This window comes from Diabrotica undecimpunctata, chromosome 6, assembly GCF_040954645.1.
Source record: "Diabrotica undecimpunctata isolate CICGRU chromosome 6, icDiaUnde3, whole genome shotgun sequence".
NCBI lineage: Eukaryota > Metazoa > Arthropoda > Insecta > Coleoptera > Chrysomelidae > Diabrotica > Diabrotica undecimpunctata.
Genome location: NC_092808.1, coordinates 70802792 through 70825579, shown reverse-complemented (window position 1 = coordinate 70825579; position 22788 = coordinate 70802792). Strand labels below are relative to the sequence as shown.

Genomic DNA, 22788 nt, shown 5'->3' with positions numbered 1-22788 from the left:
ATATATAGAACCACCAGTCAGGTACTCGATATATGCTGATGATATTATATTATACTGCCGAGGTAGAGTCACAGCTACCACCAGCACTTTGCTACAAAACACAATAAACAAAATAGACACCTGGTCTACGCGTGCTGGATTTGTGTTTTCAGCTCCTAAATCCAAAGTAATTCACTTTACCAAAAAGCATAGACCTAATCCACCTTCTATAACTCTAAACGGACTTCGTTTACAAACAGTTAATTAGTTGACACTTCTTGGTATCACCTTTGATAAAAAGCTAATCTGGAGACAGCATATTCAGAAACTTAAAGGAAACTGTACCCAAAGAATCAATTTACTTAAATCTCTTGCTAGCTTCTCTTGGGGAGCTGACGAAGAATCTCTTCTTAAAATATATAGAGCGTTAATTCGCTCTAAACTAGATTATGGCAGTATTCCTTATATGACATCTAGTAGCTCCCTACTAAAGTCTCTAAACACGATTCAAAATACATCCCTGCGACTATGCCTCGGTGTTTTCAAATCAAGCCTCGCTGAAAGTCTGTGCGTTGAATCTTCAGAGCCACCACTCCATCTAAGAAGGCAGCAGCTTCTACTTTCATACTTTGTAAGAATATCAGCAAACCCAAGTAACCCGGTAATAAATCTAAACAATCCCATAGAACCTCCCCCAGTAAACGCTTCCAATCAGTCTCTCACATTACCACAAATATTATCTCCTTTATTAGATTCCATCAACATTTCCAATACTACTTCTATTTATACCCCCAAGACAGCTCCATGGATGAACAATCTTCCAATATTTAATACTGATTTATGCAGATTCGACAAAACAGAAACCCTAAACTTAATCCTTAGAAAATCCTTCCAAAACATCCTTAACTTAACACAATTTGATAAAATTTTATACACCGATGCGTCCAAGAATAAAGACTGTTGTGGCTCCGCTGTGTCCACACTGACGACGACAATAAGCTCTGTGCGATTGCCTAAAAGTTGTAGTATCTATACCGCAGGATTATATGGAATACTCCAAGCATTAAAGACTTCAATCCATCCTACTTCAAATGAAAGCATAAAAATCGCCATTTGCACTGATTCTCTTTCCTCGATTTATTCAATAAGATGCATTTTCTCGAAAAACCCACTAGTCCAGGAAATCCACACTATCTGCAACCAACTATATTCTGCTAACATAAAAGTCATAATGATCTGGACTCCATCTCATGTTGGTATATTGGGAAACGAAAAAGCAGACCAAGCCGCTAAAGCAGCATGTTCTTCTGACATAGCCTTCCAAGAGGTCCAAATCCACATGGATCTTAAAATATTGGTAAAACAAAAAATCCTCAGCTCATGGGCGGACCTGTGGAGTAAAACAAAAACTAAGCTGCATGAAGTTCAGCCCAACTTATCTCGCGTCAATATCTCCTCTATGAACACGAAAGAAAAATCAGTTATTCACCGACTACGAATAGGGCATACACGTCTCACACATGGATACCTTATGGCATCAGAAAACCCTCCAGTATGCCACTACTGTAATAACGTCCTTTCCATCAAACACGTGATAGTGAACTGCTGCCAGTATGATTCTTCCAGAAACAAGCACAGTCTAAAAGGAAATCTTAAAGACATTCTCAGTGTTCCAAACCGTTTTGACAGTGTTCTTGACAGATTTTTAAAAGAAACAGGTTTATTTCAGCTAATATAAACAGTGCATAGTGATAAGCTTTATTGTTCTAACCTTTCTATAAAAAAAAATGTTCATATTAAATTCTTGTACCTATACCTATATAGAATATGTATAATGTTGTAAACTACTGTACCCGTGTCAATGACCATAAGCTGTCGAGACACGTTAATTTTAAATAAAAAAAAATAAAAAAAAAATGAAAACCTTAAGTGATTCATGATCTGTTTTTTGTAACATTTTTATTTGTAAGTAATAACAACAGAATGGAAAACACAGGAAAACTATTCCAAGCACTAAATAGAGGATTCCTTAATAACAAAGAAATATCAACAAAGACCAAGATGACAATATACAAAACCATATATAGACCTACAGTGACATATGGAGCAGAAAATTGGATATTAAACAAAAGACATCAGAGCAGAATTCAGGCAGCAGAGATGAAATACCTCAGAAGAACGATAGGAGTAAAAAGAACTGATAGAATCAGAAATGAAGAAATAAGAGAAAGACTCAAAATCAAACCGATACTCGAGACAATCAAAGAGAAAAAACTGGCATGGTTCGAACATCTAACCCGGATGGACAATAATAGACAAGTTAAAAGAGTGTGGGACGCCAAACCAATAGGGAAGAACAGAAGAGGAAGACCCATTAAAGAATGGAACAGTGACATCTCGCAGATACTACAGAGTAAGGGTAAGACTTGGCAGGAAGCAACACAGATGGCATCCAATAGGAAGGAATGGAGAAAGTTCGTTAAGAGCTAGGACACCTCAGAAGACCGTCAAATAGTGTAATGTAATGAATTGTATTTTAAACGGCCCAACACCGAAAGGTACAAATGGGTCTACTGATTAAGTAAGTAAGTTTATTTGTAAGTAAACCTGTTGCTACTATGTCAGTGAAACATTGCAACGCTGGTGATTTTAATTCAGGGGATCAAAAATGGACGTTTAGTTTAGTCTTTAACTTTTTCACATAGCACCATCTAGTATAACGTATATCAAACAAACAATGGTATATTAAAATCTATTGAGACAGAAAGAGTGGTGACATCTAGTGACTGTCTCAATTAGAATCAAACAAATTTATACATTGCGTTGGCTAACTAGTCCTATCTAAACAATGATATAGGTTTACAATTATGATTTATTCCACTCCGAAGTCTATTTTGATTAATGCAGATGTTAGCTAAACTTATGCATCAAACATTTAATACTTGTTTACAAGTATTGTGTTATTTTATGTGTAAATATGTAAACTGGCATTGACCTTTTGCCTCTTATACTGTTTATCAAATACATTTTGTGTGCACAAATTTAACAGTTCTCTATTTTCATTACGTTTATCTTTATTAAATGTTTTCGTTTATATCTGATATTATTTCATTCATATCCACCAATAGTATTATTGCAGTATTTTTGGCCTTTACCTTTGGCGGAGGTTTCTGCTTATGTGACTATTAAATTCGTTTTTTCCGTTTAGTAATTATTCATAAAATGAGGGATTAGTGTTAGAGAAAAACTGGTTAACCAAAAGTATATATTATACAATACATGATTATAAGGATGTTTAATAAACAGAAAATGACTACTTTGTATTAATGAAATGCTAAATGTGAAAAAAGAGAAGGACTGAAAACTAGAATGGTATATCCTGAAGATATACATATAAATATACTTATTGCAATTAATAATATTCTAGATAAACAAAAAGTCTAACAATGGCGAAAAAGGTTTTAAGAAGAATAAGTAAACTTTTATTATCCAAATATATTTTTAAAGGATTTTATGAATGTAGAATAAATCCATAAATGTTTTCCATTCAACTTGCCACTGTTGCTTTGCCCTTTCTTTTTCTTCAAATTCCAATGCACTATAATCTAAAGAGTTTATAGCCAATTGTTTTAACAATCGAAGATTACTATCATAAAAGTTACATACTAGTCATAGCTGATACCCTTTGTTCCAAAAAATGACGGGTCATCACATCCAATAACAACAGGATAATTGTTTGCAATTAAAATAGATGCTGGATGGCTTCTTAGATCATCTATAAGTTTAAGTGCCTGATTAGATATAGGGCACACTTTTATAGCAATACCTTTTTCTTTGACGATTTTCGCTAAGACCGGCTGTTTCAATAAAGCAAACGCATGTCCAAGTCTAACAGTATCTAACAATATTGCATCTACTAGATTTTGATCCGTTGATTGTCCGTTCCAATGGGTTTCCCCAGCATGAAAAAAAAACTTTACATCCAAATTCTTTTATTTCTAAAAGTTGGGGTAGAAAAGGTGTAAAAGGATATCCTAAATCTTATTGGCCAACAAGATCAAATCCTATTACAAATTCAGGGTATTGTGTCTTGATCTCTTTATAAATTTTCACATAATTGTCCATTACTACGTTATCAACCATTCTATGTGGCTCAAAAATAAATTTACATCCAAAAAAATCAGGATATTCTTGCTTAAATTGCTTTCCTACTTCATTATTAAAGCTCGGATTATAGGCAAAATGCCTTTTTTGCCTATTTTGCCTATTATAATTGTTTTTTGCACTTTTTGCCTTTTTTTGTAAATTCCGCCTATTTGTGCCTTTTTTAAAATTTCATGGTACTACCATGATATTATTCTATTACTAAACCATTCTATAATAAAATTTTGGGTCAATAATAAAATATCAATGGTTTGTTTATATAACAGATTTCTAGGAAAATGTACCTGATCGAGACTTGAGGGTTAACTATTTATAAAAGCTTTATTAGTTTATTATCATTTGTACAGTCGGTTACTGTATCAGAGTTTAGTCACAAATTGCTATATCCTAGTTTAGCTTTGTTGCGTATACCGAAAAGCAAAGAACACGTTTTAAAACGTTTTAGACATTTGTGTGAAAAGATGACATCTAAATTAAGGCTATGGATCGCACCTTATTCGGAACTTTCTCTAGAAGGAGATGAAGCATTTTGTAAACCATGCGGCAAATCGGTAAGTTTTATTTTTTCTCTTTTTTTCTCGTCCCACAACATAACTAAATTCTAAAGCGTTTTAGAATTCTAATTATATGTTTTTAAATTCTCAGATTTCAAGTAGAAAAAAGTACTTTATTGACCAGCATTGTGGAACCCCACTTCATAAACGTAATTTGGAAAAATTAAATTCCTCTAAGTTAGCCCAAATATCTCTGCGGGATAGTTTAAGCAGTTCAAAAAAAAGGAGGAAGACGCATTTAAATTTGATTTATGCCAGATGATGATTGCATCCAACATTCCTCTATATAAAGTTAATAACCCTAGTTTTAAATGCTTTTTCGAAAAATATCTAAATAAATCCTTACCGGACGAGAGTACATTGAGAAAACATACTGTGGAAAAAAGTTATGTGGAATGTATTTCAAAAATTAAGCGGGAGTTAGAGGGCAATTTTTTGTATATTATCTTGGATGAAACAACAGATGTATGCGGCAGGTATATAGCTAATTTAATGATTGGAATTTTGAACGAAAACTTTGCGAGAAAACCTTATTTAGTTGCCGTTAAATAATTGGAAAAAACAAACAATTTAACAATAAGTCGATTTATACAAGATAGTTTAACAAACCTCTTTTTACCCAACGCTATACCAGTGAATAAAATAGTTTTAATGCTTTCAGATGCTGCGGCATATATGTTAAAAACTGCTGTTAATTTAAAGATTTTTTATCCTAATTTAATTCATTGCACTTGTGTAGCCCACGAGGTAAATAGAATTGCTGAAGAAATAAGAAATTTGTTTCCGTTGGTAAATAATTTTATAAATTTTTATAAAGAAAGACTTCCCGGTGTCCCTTTGCCACCTAAACCAGTAATTACAAGGTGGGAAACCTGGCTCGAAGCAGTTTTTTTTTTACTTTGAACACTGCAATGAAATAGAATTAGTTATGTCAGAATTTGATGATGATATTTCCGAAGCCATTCGAGAAGCAAAAAAAAAAATATTAAAAAATCCCAAATTGAAACAGGAACTCGCTTATATCAATGACAATTATAAATTAATAGTTACCACAATTACCTTATTAGAAAAACAAGAGATCAATTTATGTGAGTCAGTAAAATTAATAGATAATTTAAAGATGAAAATTAAATCGGCACCTGGAAGTAACGGTCAATTAATTTTGATTGAGCATTTTAAATTCTATAAGAGACACTCACTCATAATTGTTTATTTAGGTGCTGGCTTAATTTGAATATGAAAATAAGTTATATGTAAATTTATCAATTAATATAAATACTGTGTGTGTATGCACTCAAATTACGGTACCTGTGATGTTGATGTAATACTTCTTCTTCTTCCTCAGTGCACTGGGTTGATTCGGGAACAGAATCTCCTCAAAAGGTCACGTGGTCAGGTTACACAAAATTACTGAAGTGTTTGTCGCGCCGATCTATACAAGACTATATTTAAACTAAGATTAAAAGTGCCTAGCGTGTCTTCTTGTAGCTTGCTCCCTTAAGACCTTAGGGGGGGCGGACTGTAGAGGTCCGTATTAATTCACGATTGACAAGACATACACATACGTTAATTAAAGAATTAAATATAAAAATAAAATAATAAAAATTATTAATAAAAACTAAGACTATGTGTGGAGGGACGTAACATTCCCACCCACCAAAATGCATATTTGCATTTTTAGTCAATATAAGGCAAAGGGCATAGCTTAACCAAAGGTCGCCTAAGTTCACCTTTCGCGGTTTGTACGATAGCTACGCGAGCAATATCATCTTGACCGAAAATTAAAGTTTTAATTCGACCCATGTGCCATTGTAAGGGAGGCTTGGTCTCATTACGTATTAATACGAGTGTACCTATATTAGGGTTACCCTCATTTTTATGCCACTTCGAGCGTTGATGAAGAGTATGTAAATATTCTCTGCTCCATCTTTCTAAGATAAATCCATCATAAGAAATTCTGTTACTGACGAAGGTTTTCCATTTATATGGCTGTGAATTAATCCAATGAAGAACAACAGTCGAATCTGACCATGCGTAAATTCTACTAAACGGTGTAGTGAGAGTCTGCAGTATATAAAATAATAATTTGCTAAGAATTACTGCTGCATTGAGCTCTAGACGAGGAATAGTTTGTACCCTAATAGGAGATACCTTTGTTCGGGCTAAAAAAAATAAGTTTTGATGACTCCTGTATCATAACACACACGAAGGTATGTAACAGCAGAAGATCCACGTAAAGAAGCGTCGCAAAAGCCGTGAAGCTCACAGGAAATAATTCCATTTAAAGAAATATGACGAGGTATAGTAAACTTAGACAGTATAGGCAGTTCAATTTTAAATTGTTCCCACCTTGAAGTAATTTCCAAAGGTGGAGTTGCATCCCAATCTAAATTAAGTAGCCAAAGACGTTGAATAATAGTCTTTACTATCAAAGTGACAGGATTAAGAATACCGTAAGGATCGAATATGCGAGCTATTTGGGATAAGAGATTTCGCTTTGTACAGGAAGCTTGAAGAGGTAAAATTTTGTAAAAGAAATCATCAGATGATGGATTCCATCCAAGTCCTAATACCTTCAACGAAGATTGATCTAAGTCAAATGAAAAAGACTGTTGCAGAACATGATCCAAAGGAATATTAGCGAGAGAGAATAACTGAGGGGCAATACTTGCCCATTTTCGTAACTCAAATCCACCACGTTTCAATAAAGATATTAATTCTTTTATAGCAAAGACACTATTTTGTAAAGAATCCTTTCCTGTCACCACATCATCTACGTAAGTATCTTTTAGGAGTATAGATGAGGTTACAGGTAAGTCCGGTTCGTCGAGTGCCAGCTGCTGTAGAGTACGAATTGCAAGACATGGTGAGCTAGACACACCAAAAGTAACCCGAGTAAGTTCGTATTCAGCAATAGATTCCAGTTCCGAAAAACGCCAAAGTATTCTTTGAAATCTTTGTTGCTCAGGAGCGATAAGAATCTGAGTAAACATGGATTTAATATCTGCAGTAAAGACATATTTATGAAACCTGAATTTAAGCAATAAATTTACAAGATCATTTTGTAATTTTGGACCTGAATATAACGTATCGTTTAAAGACTGAAAAATAGGGGCGTGTGCAGAAGCATCAAACACAACGCGCAATGGAGTAGTACTGGACTCCTTGTAAATACAATGATGTGGTAGATAATAAGCATTATTTATTGCCGTACTTAGCTGAATAGGATTTAAATAATGATTATCTATGAAACTTTTGATAAAGCTTGAATATTGAATCTTAAGTGATTCATTTTTGGCAAATCTGCGCTCTAAAGAACTAAATCTTTGTAAGGCTAAACGTTTCGTGTCGCCAAAAGAAGGTATTTCGTTTTTGAAAGGCATCTTTACTACAAATCTGCCCTCGGAATTTCTATAAGTGGTATGAGTATACAGCTTCTCACAGAATGAGTCTTCCGGAGAATAAGATTTAACTTCTGGTACTTCCTCAATGGCCCAGAATTGTTTTAATGTCGCATGTAATTGCTCAGAATCATTAGCAGAAAATGACGTGAAAAAGGAATGAATATTTGTTATATTTGTAGGTGGAATATTTCCCATCAAAACATAACCGAAACTTGTTTCAAGAGCTGAAAGCTGATCATTACGGGTTTTAATAATTCCTCCTGTTAAGATGTAAGAAAAGATATTTGCTCCTAATAGAACATCAACTTTACCGGGAATATTTGCCATTTTATCAGCCAACCTTAAATGTTAAAGATACGGCAAGTTGTCTAAAGAAATTGGAACAGTTGGCATGTTTTGACAGATTCGAGAAAGAATTATTGCATCTATGTCGCAATGAAAGTTTATGTCATAAGACGAAGAAATGTTCAATTTTACGCCTGATTTGGCTGGGGTGCACATTCTATCAAGACCTTGTATCGATAAAGCCGCATTAAATTTAGGGAGACTTAATTTGTCTGCACATTCTTTACTAATGAAGTTAGCTTGAGACGCACTCTCTAACAAGGCTCTAACTTCAAAGGCTTTACCAAAACGATCGAGAACATGAATTGTAGCTGTAGCTAGCAAGACATTATTTGTCAAAGTATTTGATAAGGCGGAAACAGAGAACATAGGATCGTTAGATGAACTAGCAACCTCGTTTTGAGAAGAAGAAGAAGAATGATCATTCGCATTGAGATTATCAAAGTGAAGAGCAGTATGATGTTTTTTATTACAATGTGTACAACTTTTGGATGAAAGGCATTTGATCGTAACATGAGTTTTAGAGAAGCAGTTTATACAACATTTATTCTGTTTAGCAAAGTCAAAACGTTTTTGAGGTGATTCAGCAAGAAATTGATTGCATTTAAATAAAGCATAATCCGAACCACAAAATAGACACTTATTTTTGACAGAACTGGTCAAAAATGTAGAAGTTTGACGAGATGAATACCTTACGTTATTAGACGCATCAAAATTAATAAATTTAACATTTTTGCCGACTTGTCTTTTATACGACTACAATGAAGTGCAACGCTGCAATGCGAACTTATAAACTTCCTCATAGGAAGGTACATTTTTTGAAGCAAAGTGTAATTCAAATGCTCTAACTGTTTCTACATCCAATTTGTCCATCAGTAAATTCATTAGAATGAAGTCCCATTGAGAGGGAGAAAAAAGTAATTTTTCTAGAGAAGCTAAGTTTTCATTGAAAATATCTAATAATTTTCTAAGTGAGATAGAATCATCAGTTTTAACCACACTGGCATTTTGAATATTTTCCCATAATGCTCTAGATAAGTCTCGTTTACCTTCATAGCGATCAATTAAGGTGTTGTAAGCAATTATATAATTAGAATCTTGAAGCTTAATGTTTTTAACTAAATTGTAAGGTACTCCCTAAGTGATTGCAGAAGATAACTAAACTTTTCTATATTAGAAAGATCAGAATTATTATGTACAAATCTATAAATGTGGGAAAATCGGTAATCTCGCCCGCAAATATACTTAAATTTAGTTTCGGAAGATTTACATTAGTTTTTGATCTAATATGTGGATCAGCGGACACATTTTGAGTTCCACTAGTAGTATTGTTTAATAAAGAATTATGTTTAAAATAAAGAGAAGCTATTTTATTAATACCATTAGCAAATTCAAATCTAATTAATTCCTCCGAATCCAAATTTGCGTCTTCCTCGACAGCAATTAAATTAATTAATTCAGTATGTGGATTATTAAAACTAAGATTGATAGCTTCGTAATCTTTTGCAGCAAAGAGAAACCCTGGAATTAATGAAGCATCAACTAACACTTCATCTGCCAGCTTTTCCATTTGTTTAATTTTACAAATGTCAACGTTTCCCAATGCACGCAAACGAACAATTTTATTTGAATTTCTGGAAGCCATTATTATTTATAGAAAGAGAAATTTATGTAACACAAAGAACCTTTAAAGAATGAATAAATTCAGTATGTACTCGTATATGTAATATATGTAATACTTTTAAAGTTATGAAACTCAATAAGTATCAGTAAGAATAAATATTTATTATATGTGAGTATGTATAATCGAGCAAACAAAAAACACTCCAAGTATTATTTAAACAAAATCAAAATATATTTATTTAATTGTAACTTGAAATATACGCATAAAATATTTTTAAAACCAGTGTTCAATTAATATTGCGTTTTTTTTAAATTTCCTAAGTTGTTTAAAAATAAAATATAATCATATAAACCCCTTGTATTTAACGAATTCTAAATTGTAGATTGTACTACCTACTCACAGAAATTGTACTTGATTTTTGAAGGCTGTACCTATTTAACAATAAGTCAGGTAGAGACCCTGGTTGGGATTAACAGATCCGTTGCAAGATGTGTACCGCTAGTGGAATTTTTTCAATGATTTTAAACGAACTTTGAGAGAAGCTATGCAGTATATATTTTGATCATGTTTTTAATTGAGTAAATTACTTTAAACTAATTTTAATCTGGATCTGAAGGACTAATGATTATTAAGCTTTAAGTTCTATAAGAGACACTCACTCATAATTGTTTATTTAGGTGCTGGCTTAATTTTAATATGAAAATAAGTTATATGTAAATGTATCAATTAATATAAATACTGTGTGTGTATGCAATCAAATTACGTTACCTGTGAAGTTGATGTAATACTTCTTCTTCCTCTTCAGTGCACTGGGTTAATTCGGGAACAGAATTTCCTCAAAAGGTCACGTGGTCAGGTTACACAAAATTACTGAAGTGTTTGTCGCGCCGATCTATACAAGACTATATTTAAACTAAGATTAAAAGTGCCTAGCGTGTCGTCTTGTAGCTTGCTCCCTTAAGACCTTAGGGGGGGGCGGACTGTACAGGTCCGTATTAATTCACGATTGACAAGACATACACACACGTTAATTAAAGAATTAAATATAAAAATAAAATAATAAAAATTATTAATAAAAACTAAGACTATGTGTGGAGGGACGTAACAAATTAAAAAAAAATGAAATATGTTTTTGACAAGAATGAAGGTTTTTCGTTTTTATCTAATGTTGCTAAAGTTTTGAATGGGACATTTTCCGAGGAATTTCAAATTATGCCAGATTTATTATCCGCTCTGAAATATGCTCCAATTACATTTGTCGATGTCGAACGTTCGTTTTCAATGTACAAATTAATTTTAAGTGATCGAAGACATAGTTTTAAGACCGAAAATCTTGAAAAACATTTAGCTGTTTCTATTTTACATTTATTTAGTTACTAGTTTATTTATACTAATGTTATGATTATGATGTGTAAATATACCTGCCTTAAGTTAATATTACGTTAATTCACTTTGTACAATAAATAATAAGTTATATTCCTTTATTGCCTATATTTTGCCTAAATGTTAATATTCCTGCTTTTTTTAATAAAAATCTTTGCCTATATAGGCGCCTTTTTCTTCAATTTTTGTTGCCTATAAATCCGAGCTTTATTCATTATACATACCAATAACTTCACAAGGACCATATTCCGTTCCATCCAAATCATATACAGTAGGTAAGTAACCTCTAAATTCAATATATTTAACATTATCTTCATAAGTTTCTTTTAAAGCTTGATAAAAGTATTCTTTGAAAATAGGCTTATAACAAATCAACTTCTCTAAATTAATAAATAAATTTTGAAAAGTAGTCCATACAGTATTTAAATTGGGATATTTTACTTCACGGTTATCGCAAACTAAAGTTAATTTGGATTTAAGAAAATATTCAAATGTTCCACTGGTTCTTAGTTGTGATAACAATTTCCAATTTGATGACGGTGGTTCTTCAAAGAATTGCATAGTCCAGCCGTTATCTTTATCACATCCATATAAGTTGTCTCTAAAAGTAATACTGTATAGATATTCTCCTGAAGCCATTGCAGTATCGTGAGAATGTAAAGAAGCCCCTTTTGGTATTTTTTAAATAAATTCGCAAGCTTTAAACTTCTCTACTTGATCTTTTACTTTAAAAAATTGATTGCCGGCTAAAAAATTTTGCGGATCAAGAAAACCTTCGTCTAATTCTTTATATTTATGCTTTATAATATATTCATTAACAATATTTTACTTCTCATTAAGTTCTAAATTATATCCAATTGCACACTGTATTTCCTCTTTTACGACATTTTCTCTACTTTTTAAGTATTGACTAATACATGATTTATTTTTCGTAATGAACATTTTGTATGAAGTAGGTCTTTCATTTTTTTTAATTTTACGTTCAATTTTTTTTAACTGTATATATATACGGCATAAAGTGGACTCCGCCCATGTTAAAATTAAGGTTCAAATAAGCTCCGTGGTCAAGTGGACACCGATATACGGAGCTCACTTGACCATTCCCTAATATTGGCTCTGTCGATTCGTTAACATGTATAGTTTCATAATTTTTAAAAATTTTGTAGAGCCCATAAGTATCATGAATGTATATCGCCTAGTTCACGTGTATATATAATAGGGGTCGTTCAGATCATTTTCACTATATATGGGAACCATAAGTATATCGGTTTAAGTAAGCTCTGATAGTTTGGCAACTATGCGATTAAGCCGTATATTTTCAGTTATCATTCATACGCATTACAGTATGTAATAGATATGTATACTACCAAATATCTGTTTTTGGTAGGTACGTGCTTTTCTTAAAATAGCTTTATAGATACAAAAGGATTTCATTAACAAGTTGGATGTTTTTTTTTTCATATGCGGAAATTTCCTAATGCATTTTGTTAACGCTAGTATGTCTGTACGTTTTATTTAAGAATCCGATTAATATGAACATGTTTTATTTCATCCATCTATTGTTTTACGATATCTTGTAGCTTCTTTATTATTTTATTTCTGGTTTTATTTTTGTTCTACATATAATTCTGGATAGGTTATCTTAAAATAAATATTTAAGTGCTAAAATAGATATTTTTGTGTAAAAATGGGTATTTTTTTCTAAAAAAAAGGGAAGAATGCTTAATTTATCTAACAAGAATTATACCACTTCACCCATATTGCATACTTCTGAATGTTTTATCTCCTATTTAGGGGTAATATGTAGTCAATATAAGTGTAGCTAGTGTTAAATTTGCAATGATCTTTATAAGCAATAGCTTACTGACTGTACTTTACATGTTCAGTTCAAATAAGTAAACCTTGTTCCTTCAGAAAAGAGCGATTTAAATGGCAAAGTTAACTAAGAAGGTGTGAAGAATCTTCTACCACCCCACATTCACACAAGTTAACCGGTGTTTGCAGGCAAGAGTCCTCTCGAGGGTTCAGATGGCGAGGAGGAGCTTTTTTTTTTGGTATATCTTGTAGATTTGTTGATCTGGCCAGTTTTTTCTCGATTTTAGTCATAAAATGGGCTGGTATTTGTGAAGTGCATGATGTGAATCTACATTTTGTTTCTTTCGTTCTTTAGCTACTTATCTTCGGAGATTAGGTGTATTGATAGGTACGATATTGTAGAGCTTACGTATGGATGTGAGTCTTAATATCCGCTGAATTTGGCTGACTAATTTATAGCTAAATCTACGTGTTAAGTATGTGTTAGTGTCATTCATAATGGCAAGGTATATTCGGCAGCAGAAGCATAGAGTTCAAGCGCCCACGTTTTAAGGGTGGAAGGATTGTAACAGTCGTTATTTTCACTACAATTTATATGAAAATAATTTCAGAGATGTAGTATGGGTTGCCTAACTTTAAGTGTTCATTTGCCCATTAAGTGTGTATTTTTAATAATTTAAGTTGTCACTCTGGTCTAATTTGGTACCATTGCGAACCAGAGAGATGACAGGAGATTAGGGGGAGTGGAAACTGGCTCTTGGTTAACTTAGTTAACAAACTGTGAATTACAATTCACTTTTGATCGAGAGTTTGAAGTGGTACAAAGGTGGTAGTTAGCGAAAGAAAATCCAATTAATGCATAGAATTTCCTTCGCTTCAAGAAGTTAAATGTTTTAAGTATAACCGTAACCATTTAATTGACGGTGTTTTCGGAAACTCGGGAGGCTGAAGTGAAATTTCTAGCACGGAATTGATTAGCTATCTGGTAATTATTATTTTTTTTATATTATAAAAACTAACTTTTTGTTCCCACATCCCACATCCTTAAGGTATTCAGAATGACTTTGGGTCACGAATTCAAGCATAGTATGGCCGCTTACAATAATTCTGGCATGAATCTGATTAAAATTCTGAATTTTCCGTAAATCTTTAACATCTATTACAATTTCCACAGATATTTTAATGAATATCTATTATTCAGATTCATTATTTCATATTTTAATATAGTATTTTGTTCAAGGCCATTATATTTTTACTCTATGTGAAGCAAGGTCACGCTACATCCGATTGGATGGGTTTTTTTTATCTACTATAATTATCTTTTTGCTCCGGTTTCTTATGCTGAAAGAAACTTTCCTCACTTCTTCTTTGATTTCTTTTTATCAATGTCGAGACTAGAAGTAACGGGGAATTGTTTTCAGCCACCTCCCATGGAATTATAAACTTCCCTCAGAACATCCGAGGGAGAGTACCACTTCAACTCTATTAGAATCAGGGTCATTGGGACAAGCCAGGGGGTATTGTCTACTCCACCCTCATTTTTTCTCTAGCCTGCACCTAGAGGTAGAGCAGGACAGTAACCATCGGAACTGAGCCAATTAGTACCAGCTCTGTGCTAATTTCGGACCTCAAGGAGGACTTCGCTGGGACACCGAAGCCATTCGGGAGTATCCTTCCAGACAACTGTTTCACCTAGGAGGACAGTTGGTTTTTGCTGCAGAACTATATATATCTTGTTTCACCAGTTATAGGTTTTTTTTTATAACATATATATATATATATATATATATATATATATATATATATATATATGTATATATTAATTAATATAACTCCCCTTGGTGTAAGGTATCGGTAAGTTTGAGCTCAAATTCTACCCAGAGATTATCTTCCATTGTTTTTTTGTATTAACCATTTATTTCATTATTAACTTTAATTATTTCATTATTTGTTTACTTAACTAATTTTTTTTATATTTCATCTTGCGTTATTAACTCTGGTTATTATCCCTTCAGGATAATAGACCGTTTCAATTGTTTAACTTGGCTTGTTTCCATTTATATATTACTTTGTTTATATTTGAATTTAGAGGTGTTTAACAATATTGTTGGTCATATTGTAGGTTAGTACCTATGATATATTTTCTTGGCTATACGTTCTTCCAACGTTAGCCTTATTTTGTTTAGGGTTGTTTTTTAACCTAGATGTAGGTTGTACACTCTATATCAGAGTTATTCTGTGTAGTTTTCAACTTTTATTATAGTTGTTTTCAACATTTTTTTTTTTTTTAAATATTATATTGTGAAATTTTCATATACTTTTTGGTAACTTAGAGATTGTCAAAATCTAAGAAGTTATATTTAATAAACTTGAATTTGTTTTGCATATAATTTTTTATTAATATTTACTTACCTTTTTACATTTACAGCATTTTTGTTTATTAAATCAACTTTAATTATTATTAGCAGTATACGATACCTGGAAGAGTGACCGTTACTCTTTTTAGAGTAGTATCCCTCTTCTGGCGCCCTCAATTTGTTTTCTTTGTTAATTTTCATTATATCTATTTATTTTTCATATCTTCTTTTCTATCCATCATACATATTTTCCTGATTTAGTGTCTTTAAAAGGCATGCAAATTGGCCGTATCCATCCTTGAGTTTCTAGTGGTCATTCTCTTGCCTACATTGCTAGCCTAGCCACATTCCGTTCAATATTTTTTATTACTTCTTTACTTAATTGTTATCTATTTTACTTCTATCAATTTTATCCCATATATATAGACCACTCTTCTTATACCTCTGTCCTCCTACACACCCCAGTTTTTTGCTACAGGATGTGCTTTCTATTTTTAGCTGACAAGTTTGCGGAGATTATTTTTCTGGTCTTTAGTTTGCCTTTTAGTTTTAAACAAAGTTCTGTGAATGACTAAGTGTGATACAAACTATCTTCAAGGTATTTATAGTAAGTCCAGAGTATAAGGATTTCATGACACTATTGGATGTGCAGATTTGTGAAATCGTCTCTGTATAGGACATTAAAAGAGCACACCTGAGTTTTTCCGGGGTTTGGCTTAAAATTGATTTATAGTCTATTTTTATTGTGTTTAAGGCATGATTTAGATTTTTCCCCACTTCAGCAACAAAAGTTTTTGGTTGTGCAATAATAGATGTGTCGTCTACATAATAAAAGTCCTAGTATTTACTGGTATGGGTTGATGTCTTGTGTACATGTTATACAGTGTAGTTGCCATTACGCCACCCCAAAGGAGACCGTTCTTCTTCGTTCTCCATCTGCTATTATTACCATTAAGGGATGCCAAAAATCTGTTGTGTAGGCATACGCGAATAATAATCTAAAGCTTCCACTAATTAATTTCCACAAGCTTTATTAATATGAGATACTTAAGTGTGTGAAGACTATTAAAATCTCCGCAAATTATAACAGAAGAGTTAAAATTCCGAAAGATATTTAGCCAATCTAATTAAGAAACATTTTATGTAGGTGGTTTATACATCGAAACTAGTATGATATTTATGAACGGAAATTTATCTGCGGAAAGTTCCCAAAGCCTCTGTGTCCCCAAAGCCCCCAAAGCCATCTGTGCGGCCCTGTCGGATAATCTTATACTCTTTAAGTTTAAAAGGATGATTTGGTTTTTTACAAGTTTCTGATAAAATTATGATATCTAGAGAATTATCATGTAAACAATTTAGTAAACTTGGATGGTTTTTAGAAAAGGAAGGAATATTCCATTAAATAAATTTAATGATTTTACTATTGTGTGCATTGAATTTGTTAGCGGGATGAGTCATCAGAACAAGATTTAATATCCATTTATGAAATTGAATTTAAAGGACCTAATAGAGAAGAGATCATATAGGTGATTATATCTATATGATCGATATCTATATGACCGAATAGGTCGAGAATTCGGAGAAGATGGTTTGCGTTTTTCACTTGTCTTTTAGGTGAAGTTTTTTTGAACAATGGGTTTACATAGAATAAAGTTGGAATTTGGGATTTGAGATGTACTAGCAAGAGATCGAAAATTAGTGAAATTATTAAGAACTGAGAACCTATTATTTCTAAAAACCTTTGCATAAGATGGTTTATCATGCACTCTTTCAGCTTCTTTAAATGTAATGTTTTCTTTGGCCATGATTTGTTTGATGTTTTTTCTTATGTATTGGGAAATCTCTAGATGTAGAGCTGTGTTTATTGTTTTGGCACTAAATGCAGAATTTTTTGCAAGGGTATCTAACTTATACTTTATGCTAGAGCAATTTTGACAGTAGGTGAATTTGGTTTTACATTGTTTAGCAGAATATCCATATCGTAAGCAATTAATAACAACAAAGCAATTATATATATTATTTTTTGTTTCATACGTTGCACTTAACTGACCTCTTTCTTAGAATTAGCTTTATTCTATGATTTAAAACTAACTTTAAAAAGCGATTTAGATCAACTGATTTTACATCAATAATAATCCAGTTACTGAGGCTTAAAATATGGTAATACCTCCGAATTTTTTATAACTGCATCGATTTCTTTGAAAATTTCAAATTAAGCTTATCTTACCCTCCACTTCAAAAGTTATGTACGCTCTAGGTGCGCTTTTTGTTTTTAATGGGTGAAAACTACCCGTTATTGACGAAACTGGGAAAACACGGATTTAATTATTTTATGCACTTAAATATTGTTTATTCGCATAAGGTAAATATTGTAATGTGTTCTTTAATATGAAAATTAATTACTCACAATTTTCAACCCTTAAAACCCTTTCAAAACCCTTAAAAGCTAATACTTTTTATAAAAATAATATGAAAAAAACGTCGTAGCAGCTTGAGTGATTTCAATTATGTATTTAAATTCAAATAAAAATTAATACCCTAGCTATACAATAATATTTTATTTATTGGAAATTTTAAACCCTTACAACGACCCTTATGACAAAAATGAATTAAAAATGAATTAAAAAATATTTTTATCGGTTTGAAATATTCCTTGAGAGCATTTTATTTAACGAAAATTAATTGTTTGCACATAAAATAACTTTTTATTAAAATTTTAACATTTCAGCCCTCACAACCAACCCCTTTTTTTAAATTAATTTAATATATTTTTATTGGTCTGAAACATTTCTTGAGTGCATTTTATTAAACAAAAATTAATTTCTTGCTTATAAAATAACATTTTATTATAATTTCAACATTTCAACCTTCACAACCACCCCCTTTGTCAAAAATGAATTAAAAAATATTTTTACCGATTTGAATCATTTTTAGAGTGCATTGTTTGTAGACAAAAATTAATTTTTTACTTATAAAATGAGCCTACTTTTTTCAACCCTTACAAGCACCCCTTTTGATGAAAATAAAATCCTTAAATCCTTAACTTAGACATGGGCATAAATAGAAAAAATTTAGTTTATTATATATTACAATTTTTTTATTTTCCAAAAAACTAAAAATAAATAATATTTATATAAAACGAGGTATAAAATAAATAAATATCTATTCATCATCGGAATCATAATTTTCACCGTCCAATTGGTCTTCGTTTACTGGAGGACAATAATTTTGGCAATTGTCACCACAGCATGTTCCGCATGTTGCATTGCAAAATAATCCCAGCCTCCGACAGCCACACGCTGATCCGCAACCTTTTTTTTACAATAACTCGGTTAATTTTGATGCTACAACATGCATAAAAAAACGATTTTACAGGTAATTTAACGGCCTATAAGTATAGGAATGTTAAAACATTCTAAAGTCCTTCATGTTTAAAGGGTGAAGGATCAAAGGGTCGGAGACCAGTGGTTCATGCGCTATAAAGCAAACTTCAACCAACTATATCTCCGTTATTTTTTAAGCTACAAAAAAAATTAAAAAATGAAAATTTTTGTTGAAAAAAACCTATTTTTTATATTATGTCATCTTTTACGTATCCTTTATAGTTTTGAAGTTATTATAAAAAAAAAGATTTTTTTTAATATTTACAAAAAAAATGTAATCATACTTTTTTCAAAAACTGGGTAGTCTAAAGTAGCTAAACTTTTGGATCATACAAAAAACACTAAAAAATAGTGAATTATATAAGAAAAATAATTTATTTCAATCCTAGTGAACATGACGTTAGTTTTATTGCGTTTTTTTTACAAAAATTTGAGAAACCCATCGTTTTTTTGATCGTATCTCACGTACAGTTGGTGCAAAGGACTTTCACCACCACTCATTTTTAAAGGTCTTTTCAAGCTCTTTTAAAAATAATATATTGAGTTTTTGTTGAAAAATGTACCCGTTTTCCGTTAAATACTCGTATTGAAAGTAGGGATGGCGGTTTTTGACAAAACACCGGTTTTCGGTTATACCGGTTTTTTTGCTTACGGTTTAACCTGGCGGTTATAACCGGCCAAAAAAACCGGTTTTTCCAAAAACCGGTTTTCGGTTTTTTTAATCCAATAGTTACAAAGTTAGATTTACAATGCACTTTAGTTTGCGATACTTCATTCGACTCGATATCAATATGATCAAAATTAGAACTATCGAAAGAACATCAATATCAATATAAATAAAACACAATTTTTAATAAAACCATTTTATTCTATTAATTATTATATTTATTTATTATTTTATTATTAATTATGATTATGATTATTATTAAATATAATATAACGTAAGATTAATATATACATATTGCAATAATATACAATAAAAGAATATGAAGTAATATTTTAAGTAAAAAAGTATAGGTTAGAAGGTTACAAATAGGTTATAATATATGAAATGGATTTAGCATTATGTTGGCCAGTATTTTTCATGAAGCCTATTAAGAAAAACTCGTTCGTTTAATATGTTGGCCTGTTAAGCGGCTTCTCTCATCTGACACAATATCATTCAATGATGACACAAGTCTATCTGATGCCACCGAACTTCCGACCAACGACATGTATTTTTTTAGCTATAAAAGCCAAGCCTGGTATACAGGTTCTGTTCTGATCCCAGAATGAAAACGGATCACTTGGCAGCAAAGGCCGCTGCAGATATAGAGTCAGTTCATGTGAAAAAGAACTTTGAATCTGTGTGTCCTGAGAACTTGAACTGAAACCACTGTTCACCAACTCCAGATCGTGTGAAGACCAAAGAGGGTTTGATTTTAAACTCACTTTGGCTTCTTCATTCTGGAAGGAGCAGGAAGGAGAAAGTTTTCCGATTTCGCTAAGTTACGTCCTAACTTCCGAGCCTAAATTGGATGTGACTGTCTCCGCTATATACGGATTCAGATATAGTTTTTTGAACCTCGGGTCCGTGATTGTAGCATGGCAAAGCAGGGGATCTCGTAAAAGCATAGTGCCCCTGTCTTGAAGGCTAGTTATAAGCTTTTGGCATAACTTTTGAGCTGTACTAAGGTTTGACTTGAGGTTTCTTAAAAATCTTTCGATAAAAGACACAAGGGGGATAACAAGGCTAGCAGTAATGTACTGAGAACCCGAGATCTCCTTTGTGGCCTCATCTAAAGGCGATAAAATGCTTACAATTTCAGTGATTAGTTTTATATCTGAATCAGAAATCATCCTTGGTGCTTTTTTAATTGAGGGATCTGCCAATATTGCAGCTATATATGGGGACATTAGTGTAAATCTTTTAAGCATATGGTAGACAGAATTCCATCTGATTGTAGTCAGATGCAGAGAGCAGTAAACCAAAATTATTATACTACTGCTCAACAGAGAGCGCTAAAATAATTCAGGTTCTATTGTCAATGAATATAATGAGAGTAGAATATAATATGCAGTTATTGTATTCAATTAATGATGCAAATTTAATTTACCATTTAAAAATATAATTCTCTAAAATACCCACCAATTTTCCTCTCCTCCCAAACCCAAAAAATTCCCCACCCCAACCATTTCAACTTATAAAAAATTTCCCAGACTCTTTCAAATAGGATTTAAAAAAAAATAATATCAACATAAATATTTTACTTAAAAATAAATTGAATAATGCAATGCATCTTTTATTTTTACTACCATCAAAAAAAAATTATCATGTATTACTTTTAACACGTTTGTATATTTGTATAATAGGTACTCATTTTAACTCATTTAATACTTCCTGTATGGGTGTATCATTTTGAAAACGTAGGGAAATCCTTGGAGATTCGTATTCGTAATCGGTAATTCGATATTAATAGTCAGAACATTATTTTTGGTAATCAGAAACAACCAGAAACAACCATTCACCCACTTTCAATGTCAAGAGTCAAGTGTGAAAAATAGATGATGTAAAAGATCACTTCTTATGTAAATATTATGATTACAAATACCTCTTCAACGAAATATTATAATAAAACTTAATTGTTTCTGGCTGATGAGAGTTTGCACTTTCAGTTTGCTTCTGTATTTATAAAATAAAATAAAATTTGAATTATGGTTTTGTTTGGAATAATTACTTGAAAATAATAATTATGATTGGGATCCAAAAAAATACCTAACCTAATCATAATCACCGTAAAAACCTAATAACCGGTTTTTACTTTAAAAATAAAAAACCGGTTATAACCGGGACAAAAAAACAACCGATAAAACCGGTTATTGCGAAGTAAAAAAACCGGTTTTCGGTTAAAACCGGTAGGTTTTTCCCATCCCTAATTGAAAGACAAAAACAAAAACAAACCTTCTTTGAACAGCCATCATAACTCAGTTAATATTGAACTGAAAATATTCACTAAAAAGCCAATCTTTTTGTTTTTTTATGAGCTTTAAGTTTAGTCTATACACTTATTTTGATAAAACTTTTAGTTTCAGAGCTATTCTTAAAAAACCTAAAAAACATGTTTTTTTTTAACGAAAAATGACACTTTTCAACAGCGAATAACTCAAAAAGTATTGATCGAGCGAAAAAAATGTTTTTTCTACATTTTTTGTTTGAAATTTCTCCTTCTATGGAGTAGTGTGGTTATTTTGAGTGAATAAGTTTTCACCCTCGAAAAGGGGTGGCAAACACCCCCAGGGTGGAAGCGCACATCGGCACTATATAACTTTTGTTCCTTGAGTAATTATTTACCAACACACAAAATTTCAAATGAATCGATTCAGTTATAAAGAATTCAGAGGTAAAAACCCTCAGTAACTGATCTATAACATCTGTTTTTATATTGTTGTCTGTAAACAAAATATAACCAATTCTGATTGGAAAAAGTCTGCCTAAGTTTTTATCAGTGTATTCTATATATATATATATATATATATATATATATATATATATATATATATATATATATATATATATATATATATATATATATATATATATATATATATATATATATATATATATACATAATATGGGCCGTTATCCTTAGATCTATACCTATTATTTACATCTATTAAATTATTTACATACCTATCCTCCCCGATGTCCCTATTTTCGGCAGTTTGCCACCTGAGGTCTCATCCATGCTTATTTTTTGGCCTTACAAATGGATGTATGTATTTATTTTTAAAGAAAGAAGC

The 22788-nt window shown here is 31.7% G+C and overlaps 1 pseudogene; it reads right to left on the bottom strand.

Annotated features, from left to right (window-relative positions):
• Positions 1-3480: 3480 nt before the first annotated feature.
• On the bottom strand, positions 3481-12131 carry LOC140444408 (adenosine deaminase 2-like; annotated as a pseudogene).
• Positions 12132-22788: the final 10657 nt, after the last annotated feature.